The following is a 26226-nucleotide window of genomic DNA, read 5'->3' as shown; positions in this document are numbered from 1 at the left end:
GGATTCTTGATGGTCGAGAATTAAACTAAAATGAAAAATAACGTAAATACGACTGAGTTGAGGGTTGTTACAAAATACGAAACGATCTTTTAAAGAACTTAGATCGAAAGTACCCTTCTTTAAAAGCAGAAGATTAATACAAGGGAATCTCTTGAAATATCGCGAATAATTATTAGAAATGAACGAGTTGGACGAGCGAATTTGCAAAAAAAAGAAAAACGAAAAAAGAAAAACGAAAAAAGAAATTATTTAAGTAGTTATATGCATCATTTGAGATGCCGAATTATGTTTTCTGTATTCATTTTATCGAATCAATCGAAGTCCGGGTATATAATGAATCATTTTATTTTTCTTGCGTTGTTTGTTTTTTTTTTTTTTTTCTCTTAATTTTTTGAATCTTTCTCTATCTGTCTTATCCATCTATCTCTCACTTTTTCTATCTCATTTATTCGATGCGAATCTATTTTCGTCTTCGTTTCTATCTCTTTCTCTCTCTCTCTCTCTCTCTCTCTTTTTTTTTCTTGCTCTCATACGACGACTTTCCGCTTCGTAGACATATGGATATATCATTAATTAATTATCAATCTTACGCATCGAACATCTTGGTCGTTTGCCCCTATCCTTGCCATAATTCGATCCGCGCGCCTACGCGCTTCACGGACACCTGTAGACAAGACATACAAATAAATGCGTACACGCAACGTACACCCGGTAGAAAATGCTAAGTACCCACGCACATATAATACATACATCCATCCATATACACACACACACACACACACACACACAGACATATATAAAATAAAAAGGAACAAATACACCCGATCTGTAGCGTACGTGCGCGCGTACCGAACGCCGCCCGTATTTTATGTATTGTATATCTGTATTTTTGTATATCGAGAATTTTTTCTAATTATATCTACCGTTTAAGCGTTTCGCGAAGAACGAGCCGAATAATTATTAGCCGTTAATGAGAATGTAACGTCTGCTTGCCATTTTAGCCGAGCACCTTGCATCGATTGATCGTTATTGCTCGCGAGGTGATTGGCTCGCTAGAAAGGATGTGCGAAGAACGACTCGACGAGACCGAGATTTCGCTGATATTGTTAATTAAAAAATTCTTTCTTTTCTCTCTCTCTCTCTCTCTCTCTCTCTCCATCTATCTCTCTATATCTTTCTCTCTATCTCTTTCTCTCTCTATTTATCTCTCTCTCTTTCTTTCTCGCTCTTTCTAACTCATTAGCACGATTTAATTGAATTTCTAATGAAAATTTATAAAGAAATATTTTCTATCGTTAGATCGATGAACATAGTCAGATATATAAGATCACATAAAACAATCAGGATTAATAAATATTATTTGTAACGCGGCCACCTCTTTCCTCGATGTTTTTATCATTTAATATCTCGAATTGACTTAGATATTTACCAGCGACACCTTCGGCTCGATGGACGCGTTCCTCGCGCGATTCAGCCTTAAAATGAGAATCTCTTGCGTAATACGAATCCATCTCTCATAGACGGATGAACAAAAAGGAGAAAAAGAAGAAAAAGAAGATGAAGAAGAAGAAGAAGAAGAAGAAGAAAAGGAAGAAGAAGAAGATGATGATGATGAAGAATAGGACGAAATAGAAGAAGAATATGATAATTATGATGATGATTATGATGATGATGATGATAATGATGATGATGATGATGCCGAGGAAGAAGAATTGGAAGGAACGCGTTCGATGTGTCCTCGGGCAATCAAAAATGATCGCCGTGCCAGAAAATCCGCTCTTGTAACTATTAAACGCACATTAGCCATTCATTATTATTACGAACAAAAAAAAAATATTTCTTATTATTAGTTATTAATATCTTTCTCTTATTATTATTATTATTATTATTATTATTATTATTATTATTATTAATATTATTATTAATATTATTATTATTAATATTATTATTATTAATATTATTATTATTATTATTATTATTATTATTATTATTATTATTATTATATATCGCTATATTATGCCTAGTTACATTGTTAAGTGATTAATCCTGTTTAATGCTTCTATTATTTATTTTGTTATGCAGTTCACGTGTCGAGTTTCCCCTCTCCACCTCTTTCTTTTTCATTCTTTTTATTTTTTTTTTGTCCTCTTTATATATGTACAAATTTGTTCTTTTTCTTTTTTTTTCCTTTTTTTCTTTTTTTCTTTCTTACAATTTTCTCTCGTTTATTAAAGAAATAAAATTAAATTATTTTTCAATATTCATTGAAATTACATCGGAAAAGTGCTGCCTACGTATATATCTCGTACGTATTTTTCGTTTCGAACGCAAAGATTTCAATTTTTTTCTCCGATCGAATCTCGATCTCATTTATTTTCTTTTTCTTTTCTTTTCTTTTCTTTTTTTTTTTTTTATTATTTCATTTTCTATTTCTTTCTTTTTTCTTCTTTTTTATTTTTTATTTATTTTTTTTTTTTTTTTCTTATATCCTTTTCCTTTAACCACTCGACCGTATTCCCTCGACGTGCTAAGAGCTTCCCTTTCTTTATCTTTTGTAACGATATAAAAACAAAAGGAGCGCTACGCGAAGTTTTTGTGTAAATTATTGATGATGACGATTGTGTATGTTAATTTATAAATTATGTTGTGTTTACGAATCGTGCCAGAAAGGAAAAAAAAAAAAAATATAATTTTTTCAACGAAACTCCCATCACGGTTTCTTTGGTTTGTTTGTTTTTGTTTCTTTTTTTTTTTTTTCTTCTTTTTTATGTTTTTTTTTTTTTTTCTTTTTTTTTTCTCTCTTCTATCGTTCTCTTTCTTTTCATTCTATTTCATTATATTTGTATGCACTTTTATTCAATCTCCTTCTCCTTGGTCACGCACTCATTATTATTTTTGCCATATTTCTGCTTCGCCATCGACGATAAGCGGAGAAAAATGAATCGTCAGACGTGCCTTTTGCAACGTGTCAGAAATCTTCGAGTTTCGAGCGTTTACGGTAGGCAAACTTAAACATATCACTTTAAGGCTGAGGATGATTTAGAGAAAAATACATATGTATAATATAAACGTATAAAGCGTAACGTCCAAGGAAAATATTTTTTCAATGCGAGAAGCGAGCTCCCTTCCGCGACAAACTCGAACGAACGTTCTCGTTTGTGTTTTATCATTAAAATAACTGTCGTGTGAGACAATCTTATCCATTATTTGGATTAATATTATACATATCGCGGAGAAACGAGCGAGCCTTCGTCTTATCAAATTCGTACGAATATTCACTTCGTAATATCGTCATCCTTTGTATCCGTTTCTATAAAAACGACTTCCACACAATTTTCTCTTATCTCTGTACATCGAAATAAAATTGAAAGAAAAACAATCAGAATCTGTATGTCGTTGCACTTTAACGCTGGAATATATAAACACACGATAAACGTTTATTATTATAATTATTCCAATTCGTCCTTTAATAAATATCACTAAAGATTTTTCTGCAAATTGTTTTCACATGAAAATTTTAGGTAAGTAACCAATCCAAAAGTTCGTATCGTAACAACGACAACATCGAATGAATTGTCGACGATTATTTATTTTATTTTATTTTATCTTATTCTCTTTATTTTATTTTATTTTTTTTTTTTTTGCTCTTTGATATAAATTTTCAATGCATGAGCAAAGAAATATTAGTCGATCGAAGAAGTTTATACGAGTCGCTATCAAACCGAGAATATTTTGTGGTTGATTGGTGAACGTGGCAGTAAAAGTCCAAGGATAATACATACCGCGATTACGGTGAAATCGTTCATTTCCTGTATTCTCGCGTGGAAATAAGTCAAAATTGAAAGCGAGAGAAAGGCTGAGTCATCTTAGTTAGCCTTAGTATCTGCCAATTTGAATGTATCGAAATTCATTAGAAATTTTTGTCAGTGTTTGTTGCCTAAAAAAAATGATTATCTAATTTTATCGATATATTCATTTATTACGATGAGGATAAAGTTCCACATAAAGCCGAACGAATAGCCTCGATACGTTTCACGATCGATAGATTGTAATTATCGACTTTATCTTGGCGTATTTGTACGAAGGTCGGGTACGTATCCTTTAAGAATGTGAAATTATTGACCTCGACGTCTTCTCGTTCGTATCACCGGCAAGATAGAGAGAGTCGAGTCACGATTTTTAATCGGACACAATGCGAACGTGGATCTCTATAAATCGTCTTAGCGAAGACGCGAAATGAAGATTCTTTGACGTACGTACTTAACTTCAATATAAAGGAACTCTTTCAATCGATCCTTCCTTGAACGAGGTAACATCAAAAATTTATAATTAACGTTCGTAAATCATTACATAGATATATCCGTCATTTCCCGAGTCGATTATCTATCGATAATTATCATTCTACGAGTCTCGATTCAACTTTGAAAATCGAATAAGGTATATGTAGTACCTAATTAGATGTTATTTTTTCTCTCTCTCTCTCTCTCTCTCTCTCTCTCTCTCTCTCCCCCTACTAAGTAGATCTGACATCGACTGTATATCGGCACACGACTATCGGACAGCACGTGATTCACGTATTTAACAGAAATAAAGCATGAGACCGAGGACGCATTAAAGGTATACAAGCTCTTTATCTTACGGCCGCATAATGATGTTCGGCTTGATTTACGCCGCACTCGGGATTTCAGGTAGTACCTCATTATACGAGTATTATATGCAGCTCGCAACAGTAAATATATATATACGTATACTCTCGCACGATATCCTGTTCCATACGATCGATACTCCGGATAAGTGGTAATAGAATAATCGACGTTTCATGTAAAGGTATGATATACGGATAATCGGCTTTTCAATATATCCCAATATCTCCATACAACAATATTCTCTGACACAGTTTTTTTTTTTTTTTTTCGAACGTCCAATACGCTTTCCTGACACCCTTGATGTAGGTACCTATCAACTTACTACGGTGTCTACCGTACTAATGGTAGAGTGGATAAAAGCTTTGTAATTGAATCAACCTAGATGCATTCGTCTACGTAAAAAAAAAAAAAAAAGCAATATCTACGTAAATATATAGTATAGAGATGCAGTCGAAAACAATAAATTTTCATGGATCAACGAAGCATCGAAATATTGAATAATTTCACTTGGTGTACGGGGCTATTGTCGTTCAACTTCCCGACATCATGAGAGAGAACGAGAGAGAGAGAGAGAGAGAGAGATAGAGTATATCGTATCTTGTTATCGTACAGAGAACGTGACGATACTATGATATCCTAGAGGGAGATCAGCAGCAGGAGCCTTGAAGGAGTGCTGATCTTTGCAGGTCGTCTACCTCGAAGCTCGCGCATCGACTGAGGTCGCTTTGAAAGAAAAAGAAAAAGAAAAAAAAAAAAAAAAGAAAAATAAAGAAAAGGAAACAAAAAAAAAAAAAAAAAAAAAAAAAAAAAAGTAAAAAAAAGAAAAAAAGAAAAAAAAAGAAAAAAAAATAAATAAATAAAAAAGAAACGGGTCGGATCTTGTGGTACTCGTGAAAATGTTAATCCTTTTTTTAAATAAATAAAATCAGCTAACTCGATAGAAGTTGAAAGGGAAGGGAAAAGGAGCTTCGGGGTCACAAATCAATCTATCTCGCTTAAGCGAAGCGAAACGGTGTCTCGGCACGAGAACCAAGACGAGATTTATAAATCTCGTCGTGGTCCGCGCTACTCGAGTTTTCTTTTTCGCGGAACATGTATCGGAGATAGGTAGAGAGGCTGGTAAGTAGAGGTGGTAGTTGTATCGACGCGAGGACGGCAGGCCGGCGCGATTCTCGTCGCAGTGTTTTCTCGCTTTTTCTCACCTTTTCTCGCACGATCAGCTTTACTCCAAGTGAGTCCGTGCTCGATATAAATTATTACGATCGTGGGCAACCCAGCAAGAAGCGTACCGCCACGCATTAGAAATTGTGAGCATTGCTTGCTTGACTCCTGTGGACTCTCTACCCTTTTTTTTTCTCCCCCTTTCTTCCACCTTTCTATCTGTCTTACTGTCTGTCTCTTACTTTTTATCTCTCTTTCTCCCTCTCTCTCTCTCTCTCTCTCTCTCTCTCTCTCTTTTACTTTGATCGCTTCGAGCGGTCGATCTCGCGATCGTTCTTGTCACCAGTCCCCGTTCCACCCACGCCACACGAGATCGCCTTTCTACGGCTTGGACCGGTCCAACTTTTTGTCGCGACCACCTCGGCCCGTCCACCGGTCCTCCTCCTCCTTTGACTCTTTTCTCTCTCTCTCTCTCTCTCTCTCTCTCTCTCTCGTCCACTTATCTATACATCTTCCTCTCTCTCTCTCTCTTTTCTTACCTCCCTCTCCACAACTTTCGCCATCCGTTCGTCTACCGTCCATACGCCTTCTTCCACCTTCGCTCCCTTTCTCTTTTGTTTCTTTTCTTACGCGAAGGAGGAGGTGGAGGAGGGGGAGGAGTCTCCTGAACCGTCTCGCGTAAAAGTATCGATCGTATGTCGCGATAAGGGCACTCGTCCGAAATGACTCGTCGCCCTCTTTCAAAGCGGCATCGTCATTGCCAACTGTTATACTTTGTCGGTTTAATAACGGGTTAACCGAGAACGTTCTCCGTTAAGGATCGATGATCATTTTATTCTTTCTCGATCGAATCCTTTCTTTCTTTTATTCATATTGTCAATAAATGGGTGTAAGATTTATAGAAAGTAGATATTATTTTTAAGATTTGTTTTAATGCTGTAATCAATGATCAGAAATATTTCATTGGAACGCCCTGTAAGTAAGTATATCTCGAGGATAGTTACTTATAATGATAATACGAAAGAAAATAAGAAAATGAAGTAAAAAGGGAAGGAAAAAAGATTGGAAAGGGAGTATATATATATATATATATATACTCCCTTTCCAATATGTATATATATGTATATATCTTGGCAATAGAGTAAAAAAGAAGGAGTGAAAATCATCGATAATTATCTATGTCGATGTAAAGCCGCGAAGGGGAGAAATAATTATCCGGATAAGTACATCAAACCAGCATAATTCCTGTGATTTAGTGGGAGAGATTCCAAGAAAAAGTGCTTGCAACAAGCTCAAGAACCGGAAATGGCCAATAGAAGCGCTTAAAGGTGAAGACTAGCGTTAGAACGAACAGAGATAGAGGATGCAATTCGAATGGAGGGGAAAAAGAAAAAAGAAAAAAACAAAAATACCGGAAATCAATTCTCTTCAGGAATTTTTTATTTTATTATTTTAAGTATATTTCAACGACAATACGATGGGATCTCGATGGGATCCCAATTTTAATTATTAAATGGAATCTTTACGAAAAATAAATTCTTATCGTTCGTATTTATTTATATTCGATCGTTTAGTTGACATTTTGTTTTAAACTTTATATTTGAAAGAATTTATATTGTAAAAAATAAAAGAAAAAGAGAAAAACAAAATCTTATTCAAATAAGTTTCTTTTACTTATACGACATACAAACAGAAATAAACTTTCGATGTATTTTGTTTAACACGTTAACTATACGAAAAAGAGCTCGCGTTTTTAACTGTCAGAACTCATTCCTCGTTCCCTTTTATCTTTTTCTCTTTTACTTTTAATCGGATCAAATTTAATCGGACGTTTGTGATCACCAAAATGCGATGAATGATAGTGATATCGATTAATCCGTATCTGTTGTCTTTTTTCACTCTAGCGAAGTCAAAAATAAAATAACAAAAGAACGATATCGATGTAACAAAACTGGATCTTGATCGGTGAGAACGTTAATAACATCATCATATGATCGACGATGACATCGCAAGGATCGTTATTATCGTACAAAATCACAAACAAACTCTACGACGTACCGTGATAGAGATATTCCACTTATTCCACTTAGCTCGGATAATTGTACGCGTTTTCTCGAACATTATATTGTAATTATCGGCTATTTGCCAGGACGAAATCACGAGTGCCGCTGTTGTAAAGCCTTTCAAATGGGTGCTGCGTTGAGTGCCGGTGGTTGTTCGCTTCGAGAGGAACGAAGGAAGCAAATGATGGGAGAAAGGTAAAATCGTAAAGTGTGTGTAGGTATTTTCAGTTCGAGAAACGTTCGTCTTTATTTCTCGAGGCGCCAACGACCGTAAAATAAAATTCTTTTCGATCGATGCGACACGATTTTGCGGTCGATATCGCTCGAGGATCGGTTTATGCGTTTATGAAAGAAAGAACAAAATAATAAAAATATATGATAAGTATGTCGATCGAATAAGAATCGAAGAAATATTTATTGTCTGTTTAATATCCGAGTTTCTTCCTTTAATTTATTGTCTTAATATTCCTACCGACATCGTTTGTATGCAAGTAACTAATAACTTACGTGGTATGTTAAGAATCAGTAATATTTTTGATTATTTTTATTCATTTCATCGAAGTTATTATTATTGGTTTATTAACTATCCATATGTAATATTTATCATTTAATTCGTCAATTTATTCGCGATTTGTTTCTAATCATTCCAACATATACCGCGATTAGAAAGGACGTAAGACGCTTTCCAATGAAAATTTCGTTGGATGATTCCTTTCGATCTCGCGAGGCCTTCGAGCGAGAATCGAAACTGAAGGAACGAGAGCTATCGGCCGGAAGTCTCGCAATTACGATCGATCGAAATGATTGAGAATTACGGGTGCGCCGTGTTCGAAGGTAACCGCGGTAAGAATTATATCGGCGCCTCAGAACTACCGGCAATGCATTCGAATTCTTCCGTGAGACTCGTAATTATTCCATACGGTCATTAGTCGCGTATATATCAAAGTTTGCGACACGTGAAAAACTTTCGTATCATTCATCTACGCCATTTGTTTGTCATATACATATACATATATATATATATATATATCTTCTTTTTCCTTCTTTTATTATTATGTCTCTCGTTGGAAGTTACAGGTTGGCTCTTAAAATATTAGCGATCGGCAACGGTATCTCTTTCAAGCGCTACCATATCAATTTACATCGGTGTGAGTTTTAATCGACCTATTTACGATCGAACCACGAAGATCGATCGACGTGAGTAACGTCAAAGAACGGTTTAAAACCGTTTTAGCTTGCTCCGTTTGCTATCGTAACGAGCTGCCTATGAGTACTACTCGCACGGTCCTCGCAGCAGCTTGCTTGTTCGTTCGCCTTGCGTATTCCCGAGCACGCGTTCGCCGTAAGTGTGCCAAGAAATCGTAACGGTGGCGCACTCTTAGAAAGTTAATCAAGCTGCTAGACAAACGGTGCTTGCCAGCTATCTCGTCCTTTTGCGTTTTGCCTTTACGAGCGTAGAAAAAGTATACTCGAGAAAATTTAACGTGTCGGACGTATGTAGGTATGTATGTATCTCGGTAAGATTTATGTCTCATCGTTGTATCACGATGTTCCGGAAGTCGTACAAAGCGCCAGGAGTTGGAATCGAGTTGAGAGTTTGTTGCGTGGGAGTAAGCGAATCGTTTATCGATCGTTCACCGCGAGCAAACCCAAGAGATAGAAAAAGTTTTTATCCGAAGGAAGATTAACCGGCTCGGTTGGCAGTTCTTGAACCTTAGATCCGACAACATTCAGGACCACACAGAGCGCCCTAATCGGGGTTGGCGTTAATTAATCGCTATTAATTCTTTCCGGTTTCTTCTTGTTGGAAGTTAGAACGTCAATCGGAGGATATAGAACGGAGGAATAGCGCGATACTTAAAGAAGAGAGAAGAAGATGAAAAAGAAGGTGGGAGGGGGAGGGAAGTAAAGAGAAAAGGATAGAGAAAGAGAAAGAGAGAGAAAGAGAGAGAGATATGGCTGTAAATTTCCGTTATGGGACTCCTCGTAAAGCCGGCTCCGGCGGCGCGATAAAAAGGCCAGTCCACAGGTTGCTGCTCCCGAGGATGACTTTTTATCTCCTTCTTTTTCGGCTGAGAATCGCTGGGAAAACTGTCGAGCGTAGAGAGGCGGCTGTCGTCTTCTCAAAGGTGTCTCTTAAAATTCGTGGGACACCTCGATCGGTGGTAGGAAGAAGCATCGTCGTAGAAGAGAAAGAGAAAGAGAAAGGGAGAGAGAGAGAGATAGAAAGAGAGAGAGACGCTCGTTAAGGCGGCTTTGCTCATCGGCTCGTCGCTGCCTCGTAATTGCTGCCACTCGCCCACGCGAAATCGCGCCAGGCGTAAATACGGCTTAATGTCCTCTCCCTTCTCTTTCTCTTTTTCCCACTCTCTCTTTATCTCTCTCTCTCTCTCTCTCTCTCTCTCTCTCTTTCTCTCTCTCTATCTCATTCTCTTGCACACAATTTCTTTCTGTTCTTCTCGGCCCTTTAGATTACTCGGCCGCTTCTCTCGAATGCCGACGAGCCTCCGAGTTCCCTGAATTTTTTCTCCTCTCCTCTTCTCTGAAGATCCTGCGGTGGCAACGATTTGATTAAGTCGAATGATAATTTGTATCGTCGACGTTCGGGACTGACGGCGGTATTAAAAATTATAACTCGCGTAAAGTTCCTTGTCCCCCCATAGACCGCCAATTTTATTTAAAATATTAATAATAATAATTGTCATAATGTGATTGACGAGAAAAAGATTTGTAGATTGCTTTAAGAAAATTTCGATCTATATAATATCATAAATCTATTCCTCTTTATTTATAATACTACTATTAGATTTCAACGCGTATTTAATATTAAATCCGGTTCTATAATAAATTCCATTTTGACAGGTGCCTGTCGAGAAATGTCCGATTTTCCAACTCGTGTTCGCGATACCCGAGAATAATAAATTTTCGATTGACCTAACCTGCCGAGATATACCAAAAATATGTGCGGTCAATCGATGTACAGGGAAATAGCATTTCGTCGGTTAATTCACGTGAATTATATTCCATGGAGAACGTAAATAAACATGGATGCAGATAAATTTGCATTCGCTTCACTTTTCCACGGATAAAGAAAATCTTTTATAGAATAACATCCTTTCGATAGAATCCAACAAACGAAATTTGATCTGACAAAAGTTATTTCAAAATCTTCATTCAGATAAGAATAGTTCATTCTGATCCGTTATAAAGTCATACTTCACTGCCTCTTTTTTAATTTTTTTTACAAAGCTTACCAGATTTTATTTGAAGAAACGAAACTAGTCAATTAGTTCGGTTAAACCGGATATGATAAATTAATTAAAGGATTTAGGTCGCCGACAGTAGTCGCGAGAATTCTGAATTATTTAACGCTGGATTTAGATCAATATGAACTGTTTTCTCTCTCTCTCTCTCTCTCTCTCTCTCTCTCTCTTTCTCTCTGTTTCTTGTTTTTCTTTCTTTCTCTCTTTTTTTTTCATCTTTTAGATTGTTCATTTTCAAAAAAAAGGTTTACGTTAATAAAAATAAGTTATAAAACAATCGTTTCTCCTTTCGATTCGTATATCGAATGCAGGCAATTGAATCGAATGGACTGAATGCGAAGTATAAATAATGTAGAGCCATCGGTCGTTAGGTTTAAAAGAGCTACCTGTTCTCTCTCTCTCTCTCTTTCTCTCTCTCTCTTTCTCTCTCTCTCAGTCTCTTCCTACATTTCTTTCGGACTCTGGTGATTTTCATTCTTTGAATTAAGGTACGCAACCTTACTACTGAAAGACAGATTGTTGTGGACTTCGAAGCTGCTTTTACAGCGGAAACAATGATTTCGATTAAACAAGAAAAGAGAATGACATGACCGATCGCGGAGAGGATTCGTTAAGCCGTTTATGCGTGTTCTTGAAAATCGTCTGATTCGTGATCCCATGAATTACATTTCTCATTGGAAATCTTTTCTGATAAAAAGAAAGAAAGAAAGAAAGAAAGAAAGAAAGAAAAAATAATATTATTCCGACAAAAATTAAACGTGATGATTTGTAAAGACTTCAATTGTTTAAAAGTCAAAAGCATTTATAATTGTTCTTTCGAAGATAGTAACGTGCAATGGATTACAAACTGTTCCACTTTATAGAATATTTTATTTGATATATTCTCTTCTTCGTGTACGTTTCTATTAACTTCTATTAAGATACTAAACTTTTTTTCGAAATGATCGGTGAGAGATCGCAGCAGGGATTCAGGAGAGATCGCTAAGGAACATAAGAAGTTAGGTAAAAAAGAAGGAGGGAGAGAAAGAGAAACAAAGAAAGAGAGAGCGAGAGAGAGAGAGAGAGAGACAAAGAGAGAAATAGAAAGAGATAGATAAAGAGAGAGAGAGAGAGAGAGAGAGAGAGAGAGAGAGGGTGTCGATAGTTTTCTCTTAGCGATAATAATTCCGACCTCCCGCACAAATCGCGTAAAGGAACGCTCCTCTCGCTACAACGAGAAACGTCGGTGGGGTCCATAGAGACCGCCTACGTCGAGACCAGATTCTGTATTTGGCCGGTTACCAGGCCCCCCCTTTGACTCTGCTGTACGCTTCGATTAGGTTTACTTACGAGCGATCTGCTAAGGAGACGCCAGGTTCCACGTCCGCGGGGTACCTGTGCCTCCTCCTCTTTCCCTTCTTCTCGTTTACTCGGTTACGTTCTCTCCTTGTGTTCTCTACGTAAGCTTATATAGGGTGGACGATCGAAAGTAATCGATCCTTTAGTTACTTAATTTAGATAAGCTATTTTATTACCTTCGAAATTAAATATCATCTTCGTTTCGTTCGGAATTTTTTCTTTTATATATATATACATATATATATATATATATATATATATATTTATATATTTATATATATATATATATCTTTCTTTTTTTCTTAAATTCGTTATTATTTAATCACGAAGTAATCTATAATAACTAAACTCAAAAGTATAATATATATTATACGATTTATAGATAAGCATCAATGTTGCGTTTAAATGATTAAAAATAATAATTTCGACAATAGAGTTCACCCAGTATAAAACTATCCACGTTAAAGTATCGACACGCTACACTTCTATTGCTTACCTCCTTGCTCGACCAGCCGGCTCTCCCATTAGGAGTGTGTCAAACCCTGCGACATTTATTGAGCGCCAGCGGAATGCCCTCGGCTCGAGTCTACTCTACCCGGTTGTCGGCGCTCGTTGCTGCCCGCTGATTTTGTCCAGATGTGGACTGAACGTTTGCGCCAAGTTGTTCGCCTAAAATGGCTAAGCCTTGGCCAATCTATAAAACATCGTTCGTTCTATCGACGTGTGTACCTACTCCCTAAACGCTCTCGCTTCGTTCACATTCGTTCGAACGACGTTACTTTTTGTGAATTCTCTCGTCTGACTCGGATCATCGATATCGATCGATGACGTATCAGAAGGTAGAGAAAAGGGAAGGAAGAGAGAAACGGATCAAAACCTTCTTCGATCCCTCACTGTTTCTACGAAATACATCGAATACATATACATATATATATATATGTATGTATGTATGTATGTATGTATGTATGTATGTATGTATGTATGTATGTATATATATACATAAGTACAACTTTAACGAGACGACGAGAGACGGCCAGCTCACGGTAGTCGATCTTCGAACGCCGCATTGACATTTTCTTGTTAGTTAAATGTCTTAATATATGGATTCGCGTAAACTTACCGACACGAGGGTTTGTCAAGTCGCGTTAAAATAGCTAGTCCAAATTATGTGGGATCGCATGCTAGTGTAGAATTCAAAATCTCGTTTACCAACACAGAGATATTCTACGAGTTCAATGTACGAGCTTTTAATCGATCGTTTGTCATTGTCAGTTCTTGGATACTGAATTGTAGGAAACGACCGATCAAAGTCGTCCTTTATGTTAAATAGTAACTAAGATAAGCATGATCGTGTTCACTTTAATGAATCTTTGGAATAGATTTCTTCGATAAAATCTTAAGTAGTGTCTTTCGATGTTTACCTTCAATATGTTTCTTTACGAAGAAGAATCAAAAAGTTAATTATTTTTGGAAAATTGTTTTTAATCATATAATACGCGAATTTTCTCTATCCTTATTTAACTCTCTCTCTCTCTCTCTCTCTCTCTCGATCTCACTCTGTCTCTTTAATCTATGTATGTCCATTTCCGTCTCTCTTCCTCTCTTGACGGGTTCTCACCGTCGCACTGATGGTAATTAATGGAAAAATGTTGAGCGATAGAGCGCAAGGACTTCTTTTCTGTCTCTCCCGATAGGAGTTACGAGCGCAAGAATAACGCTTTTTCTGTGACACTGCGCCGAGTTAGGCGGTTGTACAGACGTAGAAGACGTACATACGTAGAAGAACGTAGCTGGAAACTCGCATTCGCAAAAGCAGAAGGCCGTGATGCTTGCTTCTCAATGACCTTCGAATTCCGTCGAATATCTTCCAGGTTTTATTGACTATGAAATGATTTTTAATCATCGAGTGAAAATTTTGATTACGTATTCGTATGTAAGTATTAAAAATTTATATCGATCAGAAGAACGTTAAAATCGCTTAAATAATAGGATTTTTTTTGTTCGTCGAATCTCTTGATACGTTTCTAGGAAAAAGACAAAAAAGAAAAAGAAGTAAAAAAAAAAAAAAAACAAAAAGAAAGAAAATAAATAAATAAATAAACATACACGCATACAAGCATTTATTTCTTTTCAACAGGGATTCACACGAGTTGCGGTGGTTTCATCGTAATTCAGCTATAGCACAAGCTTTTTCTCGCTTCCTTGGTAAAGCCGAAGGGCCAGCTCTGACACAATAAATGTCCTCGAATCTGTCTGTCCCTCTCTCTCTCGCTCTCTCTCTCTCTCTCTCTCTCTCTCTCTCTCTCTCGGATTCCACATGGACGTATTTCTGGTTCGGTGGATCGGCGGGTGATCGTCATCTCTGAAGGGAGGATTTATTCGTCGTCGATTTACAATGCTTTATGGTGTCGGTCTCGCTGGTTCAACAAATAATTGCCAATTAAACGCACGGGTCATCGATCGTTAGTCGTTTACCAATTGCGCAAAGTATCAATCGATGTGTATATATCCTCTCTATTCCTTAGACTTCGTTAGATCTCTTTTTAGTTCTTTTATAATCGATCGACATTTCTTATTTCAATCGAGGATTAACAGGTAGATAGAGATACTTATTAAGTTGTTAAGTTACTTTAATGAAAATTCAAAAGGATCAAGATTTCGATGAATGTTCTACATCGGAGAAAAAGTTTTTCGAGGTGAACCGATCGTCGGCATCGACCATCCCGTATATCCGACGAAAGAAAAGACAGAGAAGACGCCCCCGTGCATTGTTTACCAGGTCGACCAAACGGAATACAATACTTACCGCCTGCCTAACATGAATAAATGTATTTACGATTTGACGTAGGTGTGCCCGCATACCCCTGTCACCGCGAAATAAAAAAAAAAAAGAAAAGAAAAAAAAGTAAAAAACGAAGAAGAAGAAAATGGAAAAAAAGGAACAAAAAAAAAAAGAAATCACCAAGGTACGAGCCCTCTGTTGAATTCCGCGCGTAGAAGACTCGTCTCGCCGTTGTCGTTCGCAGAGTTCTCTCCTTCTCCTCCTCTTCTTCCTCCTCCTCCTCCTTCTCCTCCTCCTCCTCCTCCTCCTCCTCATCCTTTTGCCATCCTTCCTTCGTGGAAAAAGATCGTCGCACGCAGGTGGAGAACGAGTTTCACCGCGGGACAAGGACAAAAAAATCTCTCATAGTATCGACAGCTCGATCTCTTTGATCCTACGAAATTACCTTTAATCGTTCTTCCATTTACCTCCCGCAATTCGCCAACCTAATTTTCAAGAAACGCTTCCTCCTTTCTTCGCCATTTCCTTGTTAGGTAACATTAATCAGAAGTGCTACAGTAAGGAACAATAGTGATATGTTACAGATATACCTAGATGAGTAAGTACGTGTATCACTTTCATTTCTTCGAATCGTTTGTTTTTTTCTATTTTCTTTTTTTTTCTTCTTTTTTTTTTTTTTTGATCAAAGAGAGAGAGAGAAAGAGAGAAAATTGGATGAACGTTATTCACGTTACGTCACGTTCTTACTCTATTCCTCCTTTTCTCGTCGACTACCATTTTTGGTACCTTTTCCGTTGTCCTTTCGGTCTCTCCTTTTCTCAAAAGGTGCTCCGAAAGTTTATGGCTGCAGAAAAGGAAGCGAAGGAGAGAGATATATGCGTTGCACACGGCACGCACTCAGTTACGTACACGGGGATGCTGCGTAGACTCAACGAATAAATATAATGCCGCGCGCGGTGCGGCGCAATGCAGTGCGGCGCGGCGTGGGCGGCCATTGTTCGCACGCATAAACTCGAAACGCCAGAGAAACCGACCGTAAATCGAAGATTTCGAAGTTAATGGTCGGTACCGCGAGATACGTTCTTTCTCCCGTGGGAAGACCTCGTTCCTTTCCTTCTTCACAACGACGAGGGAACAACCGTTGCTTCTTTCTGTTTTCCTGTTTCAGGGACGCTACCAAGACTTCGGATATCCCACGGGAGTAGACCACTTATAGATAATACGGTAGAACTTCTAGTATCCTAATCATATTGTTTAAGAAAAGAAACATAGTATTCTCAAAAGTATTCTTATCATTTTGCATAAAGATAATAATCGATGTAGAGTTTAAGTATAGATATAATTTTTTCACGATAAATAATAAACAAGAGGAATGATAATTAAAACTGATAATGATCAAAAGGAAAAAAAGTACACACACATATATATATATATGTATATATATATGTATACATATATATATATATATATATATATATATATATATATATATATATATTATCGGTCGAAGAATAATTTTTAGATATTTGCAAACATTTTCGTTTGCATGAAATAATTTTATTATATCAAAGAAAAGGGGGAAAAAAAAAGAGAACCGATTCTACTATCCTAATAACATTAAGAATCACATATCAATTCCAAATAAATCTGTTGACTTCCATAGAAAAGTTTATCCGCATTAATAAGCCGTTACTTCGTATCTTCTTTTATTTCTTATTTTTATAATGGAAAAAAAAAAAAAAAAAAAAAAAAAAAAAAAAAAGAGAGAGAGAAAAGGAAAGAAAAGGAAAAAAGAAAAAAAGAAAGAAGAAACGAGAATGTAAAGCATCCGTGTACGTGACGATACGTCAGCTTGAAAAAAATCACTATAATATGTATCAAACGTTCGAAACGAAGTAACAATTAGAAACTTATAGATACTATATATCTATCTATCTCTCGTAAATCCCGTTCTCATAAACGTATAAAGTATAGTTCATGGTACGGCGATGATACATCGATTTTCCACGGGTGTATTAGCAAGCTGACGAAGTCAAAAGGGTAAGCACGAGATCGGCTCGGTAGCAGGCGCTTATAGAAACCCCCGAGGAAGATCACGAGGTGTTCGGGATACTGTTCCGTAGTAGTCCGCGAGAAACGATCTCTCTCTCTCGAGTTTGAGTTACGCGTGTATCATGCGCGTTACGAGGAGGCTACGAGGCTACAAGGCAACGAGATTTGTGGCTGGATGAGAGGGATGGAACGTAGAGAGGGATACTCTTGGGTAGGGGAAAAGGGGAAGAGGGAGACCGCTTATTACCAATGCGAAATCAATTTCAATTTTGCCCGGGTTCACCACCTGCGATGCGAAACGGCGACCTGCACGTTACTGCTCGACTCTCTCGCACCTTGCTTCCACCGAGATTACCTCGCAGGCTCGCGTACTTTGGTATTAGGAGGCCATGAAAGCTACGCGTCTATTACCTGCTCGATCCTTTCCACGCTAGTTCGTCGTACGTAGTCACGTATTTATGTAAGTACGTCTCTTCTATCATCACTAGAGAAATATCAGTACTCATGTATCAGTATCGTAACGAATATCTACTAACTAATAATTATTGGATTTCTTATTTAAATAATTATTATATTAGATTGCCCTTATGCCATAGGTATATTCTACGATCGTACGTATATATTGGATTTTCTTTATCTCAGTATTATTTTGGGATAATGTGATATTATATTTTTATTCGTTTGAAATTAACGAATTTTTTTTTCTTTTTTTTTTTTTTTTTTTTTTGGAAATAAAACAAAAAGAAAATATATATAAAAGAAAATATGGTAAATTCTTTTCTTTTTTTATCTTTTATTTTTTTTTGGGAATTATGCTAATTTTAAATTCATCCGAAAAATATCAAGAAAGAGAGAGAGAGAGAGAGATAGCGAACGAAGGATTTATATAAGTACGAATGAGTTAGAAGGGTGCCAACAAAACGTTGCTACCTACGCGCTCAGAGAAACGCGTAACGAAGACAGCCGTAAAGATTGGAAAAAGGGTGGAACGATTCCGAGTGTCTTCAGTGGCGTCTTCGACGTTATTTTCGCTCGCAGCTTCGTCTTACCGTTCCATCCTTCTTCGGTGGATCGCTCAAAATCGCATTTAAGCGTAATGGTCAATGGCTGCTCGTGATTAGAGGGCATTACCGGCTATCGTTGGGGCCACCCACAAACCTTAATCAACCTCGAGGAAGAATCCCCTTTTCTTCTTTCTCTCTTTCTCTTTGTTCTCTTATTCTTCGTGCGTCTTTCCCGCGCGATCGGTATATATCTACTTTTATAAAAACAAAAAGACAAAAAAACAAAAAAAAAAACAAATATACATATATATATATATATATATACATATAGATATAAAAAAACAAAATAATAATAATAATATTTCGTTTTCTTAATCTTATTCTACATATCTTTATATTTATATACTATATAAAATATATTATATATTTTCTTCTTTTATATGTGATATTAATTTTCGATCTTTCGATCGTAGCGAGATCGTTCGAACGTATCGATCGATTTATATTCGATTGAACACGAACACGAAGATAAATCGATGTCGATACTACTCGGCCAAGGAGTTTTCAAATAAAATTACATCCATTCTTAGTCCACTCGAGTAGTACATTTAATTCTAGAAATTTTCCTAGATTATACCACCGTAAGTTTCGCCGAATGGAAGAGTAAGGGAGAGATTGCCTTTCCAAGAAGCGCACGTAAGAGACGTACATTTTTACGTAGGAAGAAGACAGAGCTGAATCGTCGGATGGGTTTATCGCTTCGACCAATTTCCACCTTCGCCGCTTATTCTCTTTCTTTCTCTCTTGGTTACGTTGGAAGCGTCTTTCACGAAGCGTTAGCTACGGAATGGAAATACGCCGCGACCAATAGGCTTTATGGTTATTGCCAGGTGGATAGGCGAGCACAATCCTCTCTCTTTCTCTCTCTCTCTCTCTCTCTCTGTCTTTCTTTTTCCATCTCTCTCTTTTTCTCTCTCCCTTTTCCTTCTTCTCCATTCTGTTCAATGTTCCTGCGTTCTCGCGTCCTCCGCGACGATAAACTCGCGCGTAACGCCTTCGACTTTCACCATAAAGATCGCAGGACGTGGCGTCGGGACGGCGAGTGTCGTCGAGAATACTTTAAACCGCATATACCTACTATACATATACGTACGTATATACAAACCTATATGAATATTGTCTATTCGTAGAATAAGCAAGTTCGAATGTTGTGTCATATCGTCGTGTATTTTGAATTCAATGTTAGGTTCGTCTACCTAAATAAGTACCTACGATAAATTATCTGATGGCGCGTGCGATAATTAAGTAACGGTAAGGTACGTCGATAGAAAAGAACTTCTTCGGAAGTTCCTTTTCTAAACATCGTCGTCGGACTACTGGATGTTGCAATTTTCCGTAAGTCTTTCTCTCTCTCTCTCTCTCTCTCATCCTCTCTCTCTCTCTCTCTCTCTCTCTCTCTCTTTTTCTTTCTATCTCCTTCTCTCTCTGTCTTTCTCTTAGTCGTTTTCTCTTTCTTGAAGCACGATCGGTCACGCCGACGCCGACGATGATGATTTCGATGCCGGTAGCGGAATTATGAAGCGTAAAATTACTCGAGAAGTACAAGAAGAGGGAGCTGGGGGAAAGATGAAGGCGTAGTTACACGAGTCGCGTAAAATCTTCGACTTCTGCCTTTGGTAGGTAGTAGAAAGTATCGCAAAAGAGAGAGAGAGAGAGAGAGAGAGAGAGAGAGAGAAAGAGAGAGAGAGACAGAGAGAGAGATACAGACATACACACACACACATATAATGGCATACATATACGCAGACATACAGACAGAGAGAGAGAGAGGAGAGAGAGAGAGAGAGAGAGAGAGCTAGAGGGAGAGAGAGAGGGAGAGAGAGACGGAAAACGATCGGTTTGTGTTATTCCCGGTACCAAAGTGGATTGTAAAATGTCGTGTATTGATTTATTGGAAATCGCTTTAATACCACCGCCCACCATTCCCCTTCAGCTCGTTTTCTTGCAGAGAAACGTTAGCTCCCCGACATTTATCGTAGAAATTGCGAAAGTAAGAGGCAACGAAGACTCCGTCAATGTACTTTTCGTCGTCGTCGTCGTCGTCGTCGTCGTCAAAATCATTCCTCGAACGTACTGTACTCGACGCAGTACCGTAAAGACGCGTAAGTAATCGCGAAGGGAAGAAAATCGCGCGGCGAATTCTGCGGTATAGACGGCGGAAACGAGCCGCGAAGATTACGACAAAAAAGGAACAATTTTAACGCGTCTCTTTACCTCTCTCTTTCTCTCTCTCTCTCTCTCTCTCTTTATATATATATATATATATATATATATATATATATTTTTTTTTCTTTCTTTTTCTTAATTCTCAAAAGCAACGGAGTTTAGTACAAACTCGTTATTCTCTCGTTCAATTTTAACATCAAAAGAAAAAAAAAAAAAAAAAGAAAAAATAAAAGAATAATCTTTAATAACAAGATTATTTCAAAGTTTTTCGAAATGACCGTAGTCTTATTCGGTCATAGATATCGCATTGACGCGAAGATTGTAAAGTTCAAGATAATTTTGCGGTTCCGTTCCTTAATATCGCCCTTCTTTATGGTCCTTCCATCGGTTTTTGGATTGACTCAGTTGGAAATAAAATTTCAAGTTATGGGTTTTCAAACGAGAACCATCGTACGGCCTATACCGCAATCGTGAACGCAACTGTGACGACTTTACGATACATTATCGTGGTTCGTTGAATAAAGGAAGAACTTAATCGGCAATTAGAATTGGTTCTTTACGTAAAGAGAAAAGAAAAAAAGAAAAGAAAAGAAAAGGAAAGAAAATAGATACGTTATTCAAGATACACTTGATCAAATCTTTCGTCGATTTACAAACGAACGAATCTTTCTTAATTTCCTTCCTTCGATCAAAATTTTTCTAATACGATATAAAAGTACGTTTCGTTATTTTTCTTTCTTTCTTTTCTTTGTCTTTTTCTTTCATTTTTTTTTCTCTTTCTCTTTTTTTAAATCAAATCACCGTACTAGAAATGATACTTCCTGACCTATAAGAATCACGACCAAAAGTCGAATCCTCGTTTAAACTTTTTCAAGTTATACGAGCATCGAGATAGTAAGTCTTTGCGCTACCGTAATCGAGTACAACTTCCTTATAACTTCGACGGTTCGTCTCTTTAGTGGCCTTGTCTCTCTCTCACTCTCTCTCTCTCTCTCTCTCTCTCTCTCTCCCTTTTTTCTTTCTTTCTCTCTTCAAGTTGCCACTTTCGAACGGGAATAATTCCTGGTTGTTGGCGAGAGGTGAAAAACAATCGTCATTATTCGCGCGGCGGTAGCACGTGCCGATCGCAGAGTTAGCACTGAAAGCTTCAGGTTTGAGCGCGTGGTCGTTCTCTCTCTCTCTCTCTCTCTCTCTCTCTCTTTCTCTTTCTTTCTCTCATGTAAATCCTTACGTTCCGTGTCTTTAGATGGATATATAATGGTGTTGGTAGTGGTAATAGTAGTGGTAACTAGTAGTAGCAATAGGTGCATAAGGTTCGCAAGGTACCTTTCTCGCTCGCGCTGTGTCGCGTCGGCGGCCTTGTAAGGCCACTCGCCTTCGCTTTGCGCTCATGTTCGAACGATCGAGCGCTTGCACAGCCGCGGATCGTAGAGCAAACGATCTAGGCGCGAGCACGCGTGCCGAGACACGCTTCGTTCTCTTTCTCTCTCTTTCTCTCTCTCTCTCTCTCTCTCTTTCTCTCTATCTCTATCTCTATCTTTATCTCTATCTCTATCTCTTACTATCCTTCTATCTTTTTATTTCTTTCATTCTTTCTTTCTCTTACTACAGTGTTTTATACTGATGCAAACCCAGCTCGTAAATCGATTCCAGAGGGAAAGAATCAAAGTGGTAGACAAGAAACGATCGTGCTCTTTCAGAAAAGTAATGTTTTTCTTTTCTTTTTCTTTTTTTTTCTTTTTTCTTTTTTCTCTTTTCTTTTTTTCTTTTTTTCTTGTCTTTTTTTCCTTCCCTTTTCGCAAGACGACCATTTCGAATAAAGATTTTTCTACGATCGATCTTATTCAAACGGAGTTCACAAGTCGTGAAAGGTTTTTCTTTCTGAGGGAAAGGATGAAATTGGGACTTGGCCGAGATCGGTGTCGATTTTCTCATGTAAATTTCTTCGTTGAAGTTTACGCGGGATCGACGTTACGATCATAACACGGTAATTTAACGAGCATATCGAATCGAGATCATGATGCGAGCGGAAGCGACGGATTCGATCCGGGCCGAGACGAATCAAGATTCGATGATCCTTCGATGAAAGTCGGCCACGTTCGGGATAATTAACGATCATTTTCTTGTCTCCTTCTCGTCAATGTATAATCCTTTTGGAAAAAAAGAAAGAAGAAAAGAAAAAAGAAACACAAAAAAAGACAAAAAAGAAACAAAAAAAAAAACAAAAAAGAAAAAGTCGAGCACTGCATAAAGTCTCGTTGAGTAAGTAGGTATATTCGAAAAATTGTAAGAATTGCGTTCATTAGTTCGATACGATGGATTTTCGGGACAATTAAAAAAGAGAGAATCAAGTCGTGAAGAATTCGAAAGTCCCGAACGATTCGGCGAGTTCTTTGTAGTACCTACAAGATAATCTCGCGCACACAAACATACCAATATACATACATTATACATAGATAGCTACGTATACGCGGAGACAGGCAGAAAGCTTCGCTCGATTCTTCTTCTTCTTCTTCTTCTTCTTCTTCGTATCGACTTCGATCTCTTCGCCATTTCGCGATATCTTTAGCCGCAGGCTCTGCCGAAGAGACTGTCGAAAGTGAAAGGAGCCGAAGAAATCAAGATGGATCGTGCGTTCCTTATAACGCAGGTTTTCTCGCTCCAGCACGCACCTCCGCCTCCATCTTTAACCATTGAGACGAGTTCCAAGGACTCGCCGATGAGAATGCGGATCGATAGCTACGATCTTTAATTTCTTTTTTTGCTGTCTTTTTTATTTTTTTTCGCCTTTTTTTCTTCTTCTTCTTCTTCTTTTTTCTTTCTTTTTTTTTTCTTTTTTTGTTTTCCATTTCTTTTTTTTTTTTTTACCCAGAAAACACACCGATCGGGAGACGCGGTAATGATTTTCATTGTCGTTTAAAATATCGAGAGAAACGTTAGATGTTCTAGATATAATCGAACGAAGCCAATTAGAATAAGATCGGGGAAAACTACGTAGGCTCGTCTTGTAAAAAGAAATAAGATGTTATAATAATTGGTTACTTCGTCGAAAGAAGAGTGAGAAGAACGAGTATAATTTCTGGCGCCGGATACGACCATTAGCCGCGAACGTAAAAGCAATGTATCGAATCTATTATGCATTCCTGTGGTTGGCAATTATAATGATTCAATGATCCGCGGATTCGAGCTTCTGTGTAAGCAACAAGACCGCGTTACCTCGCGGTGATCTTTATACGCATTGTTCTTATGTACCCATCCGTTATTGGGTATAACTATCCTTTTAGTTATTAAAGAGACACATCGTAACATCGAATTCCACTAACTTTTACCAACGATTATAGATCTCAAAACGATTAACGTTATGCATGGATCGTGTTACCAACGTACAACGGTTAAAGATTATGTCATCGAAGTCGTCGCGTCGAACGATTAATCCGCCTTTCCCAACGATCGCTTTCGTAGATAACTTTGAACGTCGGTTTTATATCGTTAAAGAGAATCAATGAGCATTCCTATGAATTTCTTTCTCTTTTTTTTTTCTTCTTTTCTCTTTTCTTTTTTCTTGTTTTTTTTTTCTTTTTTCTTTTTTTCTTCTTCATCGGTCCATCTCGCGATACACGAAACGAGGGCCCGTCGTAAGTAAGTCTGCCGAAAGTCATGGTTGTATTCGACGGTCTAACGGATTCTTTTGCTTTCCCTTCATAAAATCAAGACTCTTGGTAGATCTTAAATTTTTACAAGGTACACTTGAAGGAATATTTCTCCTTTGATTTTGGCGCTCGGATGGAAGCGAAAGCCGCCGGCTAGAACATTTTCTTTCGAAAATTCATGAGGGAGTGTAAGATAGATGGACGATTTGCAAAGGAATAAAATAACAAATTTTTTAAAGAGAGAGACGAGAGAGAGAGAGAGAGAGAGAGAGAGACAAAGAGACGGTAAGAAAAGAATGACGGTAATTTCGTACGTGAGAGAAGGTTGAAGTATTGAAAGATGCGTGGAGGGTGAGGGTATGAGGATGAAAAAAGGAAGAATCGAGCGGTACCACGAATTTAACGATTTCGCCGGCTTTACGATGGAAATCCCCGCCCTTATTATAACGCAACCGAGCCGGTTTCAAGATCGCCCTTGGGAGACATGCTCGCGCGAGCGTCTTCGACGAGAGGCACCCGCGCTATTACGTCATTAAAGCGTCCAATAAACTTCTTTTACTACTTCCTCGAGAATTGCCGCCGTCGTCGTCGTCGTCGTCGTCGCCGCCGTCGTCGTCGCCGCTGTCGCCACCACCGTCGTCGTCGTCGTCGTCGTGATTCTTTCTTCCCCACTTTTTTCTTTTCGTGTTTGTCCGGCTTTCGGTCCTTCACCTTATTCTCGAGACGTTACCCTTTTTGGAAAAAAATTCGTCATCGCGCGCGTAAGTACTATACATATATTTCGTTCTAAGAAGAAGAAAAATGAACATAGATGGTAAAAGAAAAAGAAAAAAATTTCACCGAGTCGTAAGAATTTCAAATGTCGTTCGATACGTCGCCAAATAATTTGGAAAAATGATAAACTGTCGAATGAATTATAAATAACACGAAGGTCATTGTTACGCGTTAATTATTATCAATTCGTTTGTATTTTCTACGAGAGAATTATAACTCGGATTATCTTTCGATCAACGACAATTATGAGATCGACGTCAATGCGTACGAACGTAATTAATAGTTACGACGAGGAATCGTGAGATACGATGAGAAAATCGAAAGGACCATTTCGCTCCCTCTCCCTCTTCTTCCCATCCCCAATTGGATATTTTGGTTTAATCATCGTTTCCCGACGTATCGGCAGTGAGACGATCGTCCAGATCTCATATTCTACCGATTGGAAAATTATTGTCTACGTTGTTCGTCAGCTTCATCGATTCTACGAGGCAATATCCAGGTCCAGACTTATTCTCTGGCATCACTTCGTGTGCTATTGACCCTTTTTCACTACAGGTGAGTTGGGAGGGGCCTTGGACAGGTAGATACACCTAACCCACGTACCGTAAGAGCCGAGATTCTCGTCTAACGGGTGACCCTCCGAAGTATATTTTTTTTCGATACCGATCGTTGAAACTTTTCCTACGAACGCTTTCGTTTAATACAAGATCTAAGATAAGAGTACGAGTGTATTATTCCGCGTCAGTCAAGGAAGCGGTATTTTGTCGTTATCTCTATCTCTAATCAAAAGTTCTCCATCGATTTCAGTCTAAGATCTCGTACTTTAATCGAGGGTCCATGGTCCGCACGCGAAATAGCCTCGATAATCGCGAATGATCGCTCGGAATCGCATGAGACCTCGTTTGGCGCTATCTGCGTAATCCTGAATGCGGTTCGATTATATGAAACATATGTTACGCTGCGGTATCCCTAGATATACTCTCGAGTCATTATATGTATACCGTCTCACGAAAGTAATCGCCGTTCTCGAAAGCATTTTATTTTTCTTTCGTACACTCTTCTTTGGCAGGCCTTCGTCGCCACGGAAAGAAGGAGGTAATCGCGTTTGTTCGCAAGTCGATAATTATTTATAAAAATAAGATTCCCCCTTAAGATCTTGTATATGTTAGGGAAAGACGTGCTTACTTGGTAGGTAAGCAAGAGAGAGAGAGAGAGAGAGAGAGAGAGAGAGAAACTGGATGCGTTCGTTCGTTCGTTCGTTCGTTCG

At 37.9% G+C, this 26226-nt stretch overlaps 1 protein-coding gene across 4 annotated transcripts in view; it reads left to right on the top strand.

Annotated features, from left to right (window-relative positions):
• Positions 1 to 26226, top strand: part of LOC124947227 (protein glass) — a 192674-nt gene that overhangs the window by 59460 nt on the left and 106988 nt on the right. The gene's annotated exons all lie outside the window — the stretch shown is intronic.

This window comes from Vespa velutina, chromosome 2 (assembly GCF_912470025.1).
Source record: "Vespa velutina chromosome 2, iVesVel2.1, whole genome shotgun sequence".
NCBI lineage: Eukaryota > Metazoa > Arthropoda > Insecta > Hymenoptera > Vespidae > Vespa > Vespa velutina.
The sequence above is the reverse complement of the archived record's forward strand: the minus strand, read 5'-3'. Positions and strand labels throughout refer to the sequence as shown.